Source organism: Mytilus californianus, unplaced genomic scaffold (assembly GCF_021869535.1).
Source record: "Mytilus californianus isolate M0D057914Y unplaced genomic scaffold, xbMytCali1.0.p SCAF_6, whole genome shotgun sequence".
NCBI classification, from domain to species: Eukaryota; Metazoa; Mollusca; class Bivalvia; order Mytilida; family Mytilidae; genus Mytilus; species Mytilus californianus.
In genome coordinates, this window is record NW_026262712.1 from 32,231,441 (window position 1) to 32,237,773 (window position 6,333).

The window sequence follows — 6,333 nt, forward strand, 5'->3', positions numbered from 1 at the left end:
AGCACAAAGAAGCCAAAAACTATTAATATTCAAGTATCAAAATCAAGATTTATCACTCTAGAACAGATTGATATTGACAAAAGTAATCTGATAGATGGTATATTTTGCTTTTTATCAATGTTTCACCAAGAGAATAACTGCCCACATTTTGGCATCAGTATATTTCATGCTGATTGTATATATTTTCCTTAAGCACAATATGTTTTTTTTCTACAAATTTTATTAAAAAAATAATTCAGGAGTTTAGACTCTCCATTGGGCATAAGTGTTTTGTGAAAGTATTCAGTAAAAAAACCTTAAGGTCATTATGTTGAAGATATACTCTTCTACTTCCTGTCTTAAACATATATACATAGTTAGGCGATACGTCTTGTAAACTTGATCTAGCTAGAACACTGTAAATGAGAGGCCAAAGAAACCAGAGGGATAATCAAACTCATTAGTCGAAGACGAACTTTTGCGAAAATGCCATGGCAAAAAAACGAAAAATGCTCAAACTAAAAAAAACAGCACTCAACAAAACACAACATAGAAAACTAAAGACTAAGCAAAAAGAACAGACCGTGTATATTTAAAGAAACCCACGAAAAACACATAATAATCTCAAGTGCTCGGGTAAGGTGATGCTGCTCCATATGTGGCACTCGTCGTGTTGTTGCTCATGCAAGTAAAATTCGTTTATAAGTAAGTAATGTCACACTTAAAGAAAAGTAGACGGGAGTATTGTTAATGACTTAATTGACGCCTGGTACGCAGGGAAGCAGCAAACACTATTTTTCTAAGTCTTCGGTCTAACCTGTCCGGTGAGCAAACCCACTACCTCCCTAACGCGTGCCGAGCACACTAATTAGTGACTGCCGATGTGATTGAAAATCCTGTTTGGATGATATGAATAATACACATTGATATATAATTCTATATATTTGCTAACCGTAAGTACTATTTGAGGGCAACGATTATCATAGCGCTATTATTGGGTTGATGCCTGCCATAAGTGTTTGACGGTCATTGGTGTAAAAAATTAGGCCGTTGATTTTCACTTATATTGTTTTATGTTTGTCAAACTGTGTGCTTTTTACAGATGTGTTATACCTGTAAGGTATGGATTTTATTCATATAGGAAGCCGTATGGTGACCTGTAATTGATCCTTTTTTTTTGGTGTATTGATAGTCAACAAACTGATAATTATACAACATCTCCTATTTTTTTGTATGACCTTGTGTGCAACATTACGTAACCTTTTGTAATTATACAGATAGAGGTTAATGGCATTTAAATACGATTCCAAGTTCGGTATCTAGTGAAAATTCGATATTTCTAGAATATTCTTTTCGACCGTCCCTCTACTTTTTTATTCCAATTACGTCATCATTTGGTAGTAAATTTTTGTTTTGCTGCGCTATAATTTGAATATGGTCCCCTTGAAATCAAAGTCTTCAGAACCGTGATTCGCTTACAATTAAGAACAATAAAAACCTGTTGACATTCACCATGAAAACATGTAGTGTGAAATATAGTAACGCTTTCAGATCTGTTTTCAGGTGAAGAACCTTATACGCCAATTGCTAATTCCGTGTAAATCTGGTAGAGGTAACAACCTTACAAAACAAAATACATAGCTTATTCTAATAAACACATATAAGTCAGAATATAGTCTTCAAGTCAATATCCAGTTACAAGGAGCATTTAATTGAAACAGTTTATAAGAGTTAACCGAGGAATGCACTATATAATTTAGTACCGCCTACATTACCGTCTCTGATTACAACAAAAAGGAAGCAATTCAGATCATTTCGAAGGTGTCAAATCGCAAGGTATATGAATTATAACTGATAAACGGATTACATACTAATATAACACTGTATGTTGTAAACAAATATGAAAAAAATGATTAAGTTTATCTGCATTTGATGAAAAGGTTGTCACTGTCAATTTATTTAGTTTTAAAATAATGCTACGGTTGCAAATATATTTAGGCGGAGTTTACATTGTACACAAACGCTTGACCATCTTTTTCGTTTACTACAAGCAAAGATTTCAATTCGCTGTTGTAGTCAATTGCCCATGGAGAACGACACAAGTCTATCATTGACAGGAGAACTTTGTGTTTTTTGCCATCATAGGCTATTGCAATCACGTTGTTCGATTCGGCCCCGGCGGCAAATACATTTCCATATTCATCTGCTGTGATTCCTCTGGCTTCTTTCAATATCGTTTCGTTCGCAAATGTCCATAGCGTATCCCCTTTTTCATTATGACAGACAACCGAATTTGTACCTCTCTGTACGGAGTATAATGTATTGCCTAATGAAGCAACGTATGTTGAGACTACAGTACGTCCAATTTCCCTTGCTGTGGTATCTTCTATCTTGATCTCCTGCAGTTGTCCTTCATCGGGAGAAATGATCAAATTACCATTAGTGCGAGTTACATCACAGGAAGGGAAATGGGTATTAATACTTTTGCATGTTTTTCCTGATTTAAGACTCACCAGTTTAATATTCTTCTCAGTGTCTGTAACATCATAAATACGGGATATTATGTTGGTAATTTGTTTTTCAATTTTCCCATCAGGTAAAAGTAATATCAAATACGAAGGATCAAAGTTTGCAATTACAAGTTTGCCACAAGGTAAAATACAACAGCCCGAGACATTGAAAGCTGATGTTTTTATTTTCGTTTTTAAGGTCAATGTGATATGCTCAATAGTTTTAGGTTCCGCGTTTACTTTCATCAACTAAGCCTGGCCCTCTTTCCTTCTTAGTAATGACAGTTGACATGATTGTACATCTACAACAGGTTTTCCGAACGTAGTTATTTCGTCATTTATATTATTCAATACAGTGTTTAATTCGTAAGAAACTACAGTGTGAGCTAAACTACCACCATTAATCCAAGCCTGCATGTCATTTTCTGTTCTATTCAGTTTAGTTTCTAAAAGCCTGGTTCCTATATATGTTTGCATATCTGTTGCATGATTCTTTATGTTTTCTACATCTTCTATACACTCATCAATTTCCCTTTGGTTAATCTTCAGAGATGCAATGAAGCTTTGTATTTGTTGTGTTGAATGTTCTACAGCTTTGTTCAGTTCAACAATGAAATGGTCTTGTATTATATCAAGGTCTTGATTAATCTTGTGCCGAATCGCTGATATCTCGGACTCCAGTTTTTGTTTTGAATCTGATAGTGAAGATAGATTCTTTTGTCTGTCCATAAGGATAAGTTGGAGATTTTCTTTCATTTCCTGGAATGAGGACGCCATTTCTGTAAAGGCTATAGATGTTTTAGCATTTTGAATGACATCTTCAATAGGGAATATAACTTTACATTCTACGTGGTTTTCAGAAATGACGCATTTTCTACACAACATGACATTGTGTTCCTTGCAAAACAATTGGTACTTCTCATCGTGTTCATCGCAGTGCAGTGTGATGTTTGCAATAAAAGATGGCAACTTATGATATTCGTCAATAGGAACAGTTTTATGGTTTCGTGTTGCCTTTGACAAGCTATGATTTTCTATACAGTCTTGGCATAATCCTTCATCGCAATCTGAGCACCAAACCACGGATAACTTAGAAACGTGTCTTGATTTGACAAATACCACAATGATCAAAAGAGGTAGCCATGACCTGTAAACACAATCTATACATTTTTATAAAGAATCGCATATGTTTAAATTAAGAATGATGATAAAACACAATGAACTGTATGAAATATAAGTACTGTGGCACTATATTTTTGATCGGTTTATTCCCATTATGTCTTGTAATCAAATAAATCAAATATTTTCTTGATAACGATACACATACCATAAACTATTTTATGTTCTTCACTTCGTATTTGATCTGACCTATACACTGTTATGATCCTAACGGCACTGATGAGTCTTGCGTAGTTGGGACGTAATACTTACAGTAACAGAGAAATTTATCTAATTATCAAAACATAACGTTGGTTAATCAATCATGAAAATGATGTCAATTTCATATGAATCCTGATAGATTGCAAAGAACGCTTTACGATACTACTTTATAAAAACAAATTGTTGGGGTTTTACTTATGGTAACTGAAGAAATAACAAAATCACGAAAACGTTAATGAATGAACTATTAAAAAAATATGGTCAGTGTCACGCGAATGGGTACACCTTTTAATCATTATGTGTTAAATATAGTATAGTTAACCTATAACTACTTATAGTGTATGTGAAAAGATCATATCATGAAAACTTTCGATCCAATTTTTATTTGGCGTCTTCTGTGTACCTTTTGTTTAGAACTGATCAAGATAAAACAGAATAATTTAGAATGAATACTTAAAAAAATAGAAAGTTAAATTTGTTTTATGTTAATACTAGAAAACACCCGCTACATCGTGGGTCTGTAGCTGATTTAAAGTATCTACGCCTTATTTTCAGCCTGGATTTTTAGTATACATATTGCCTTTTGATAAAGTCATGCTGATTATAAGGTGAACAGTTTTCTCTGCTTTCAAAATCTTTCTTTTTGAATCCGTCCTGTTTTTCTTACTACAATCGGAAACTAATTGTAGAAATATTTTGTTTGTCAATGATTAAATTGAGTAGTGTTAATCCCTGTATAATGACGAAATTTAGGTGTGATTATGACCCGTGAATATAGCAAATCCCAAATACACCGTTTGATGGTTCGCCTGACAGAGGCGGAACGTACAGATTAGATAACAGGTAACAGGTACTATTGGTATCGATATCGGATTCGACCCGGAACTTGTTAATTATTGGTAATATCAATTATGTGGAACAACAAAAGGGCCTGGAATGGTATAATTTTTAATCAGCACCATTGTCCTATATAAGTTATGAATAAAGTTGAATTCTTTGATTCGTCGTTTTACGTCATGCCGGCTAACAAATTGGACCTCGTTATTATAGTAGTATAGATATTCTTTATAGGGAAAAGAGATCTTGACAAATAGAATATACCCATGTCTATTGTTGACGACAGTATTTTGACCACTGCATATCTTTTTGGTTTTATTGTGGTGTTTGGGGTTTCTTCGACGTATACTACGGATATTTTTATTCATATTTATTCCACATCATTCCAAGAAGTGAATACTTAAGACTTTATGTTGTAGTGGTTTTTGATATTTGTTCAAAACTGATAAAAGGTGGGCAATTTCTTTCAAAATCAACACAATAAAGTGTCCAGTTTCTTTCGAGAACGTGTAAAAAATTACATGGGCATGTCACTGTTAAAAAAAAATTATATAACAAAAATACCTAACTCCGAGGAAAATTCTAAAAGGAAAGTCCCTAAGCAAATGGCAAAATTAAAAGCTCAAACACATCAAACGAAGTTTGAATAGCAGCTGCAAGCTCTTGCATACCGAAGTTGGGAAATGTATATTCCATATGCAGGTGAAGTTGGGATATTGCTACTAAGGTAGATGTTAAAACTTTTGAATATTTTTGCTCAAAATTAAGCTTGGTGCAATTGGCAAAGGGAAGTAATCTGTATCTTCAAGCTTCTATTTGTGCTGTACTGGTTACCCTTTTATCACATAATCGAATGGTTTCTTAGGAAAGGGTTTACAGTATGTTTTCCCATTTTCTTTAATTTGTTTAGCCAACTTGATGGGTGCCCGTCCGCCGTGCCCTCAGTGTGCTAAACCAAACAGTCTAATGTATAAGTTAGAATAGTTTGTTGTTTAAATTTAAGAATTGAATTATGGAAGGTATTATTTTGATAACAAAAGCTCTTGTACATACCTTATTTTCGATGAAGCATAAAAACAGGCACTCAGTGTCACCAAATCTAACTAATTCAAAGGGAAGTAAATAATACGTCATTGTATCTGATCACGTGATAAAAAAACAACAGGTAATATAACTTTAGAATGAAATCAATAACTATATAGCTCACGTTTCAATTTTCTATTAATAAGAAAAGACAACTCTTAGCAAATAATTTAAACAAATAAAATACACAACAATTAAAAGGAAAGCCTTGGATTCAAATGAGGTGGACTTTACTTTTTTTTATTGTGCCTATGTTGACAGGCAAGGTCCCGTCAAAATTTTAAAAGGCCGTTTGCAAAAAATATCTTATCTGTTGTAACATGTGTAATGTTTACCAATGTTTTATATTTAGGGATCAATTGAACTGGCCGATCTCTTTCATTTTTAAAATTTAAAATTTGATTTTTTTTATGGTCTGGAAAAGCATGATTTATTTATTAGTTTTTATTGGCTTTGAACTAGCTTTTATTAATTACGAGTACATTGTGTCATTTGTCTTTATGTTAGTTGTTTTTTGTCCTTCCTGTGGTTCTGATGAGTCAAA

General features: G+C 33.4%; 1 long non-coding RNA gene across 1 annotated transcript; it reads right to left on the reverse strand.

Annotated features, from left to right (window-relative positions):
- Window positions 1-1,836: 1,836 nt before the first annotated feature.
- Window positions 1,837-5,812, reverse strand: LOC127706844 (uncharacterized). The gene is made up of 2 exons (XR_007984586.1): window positions 5,760-5,812; window positions 1,837-3,636 (listed from the first exon to the last, which is right to left on the reverse strand). It is a non-coding gene; the product is annotated as an uncharacterized LOC127706844 (long non-coding RNA).
- Window positions 5,813-6,333: the final 521 nt, after the last annotated feature.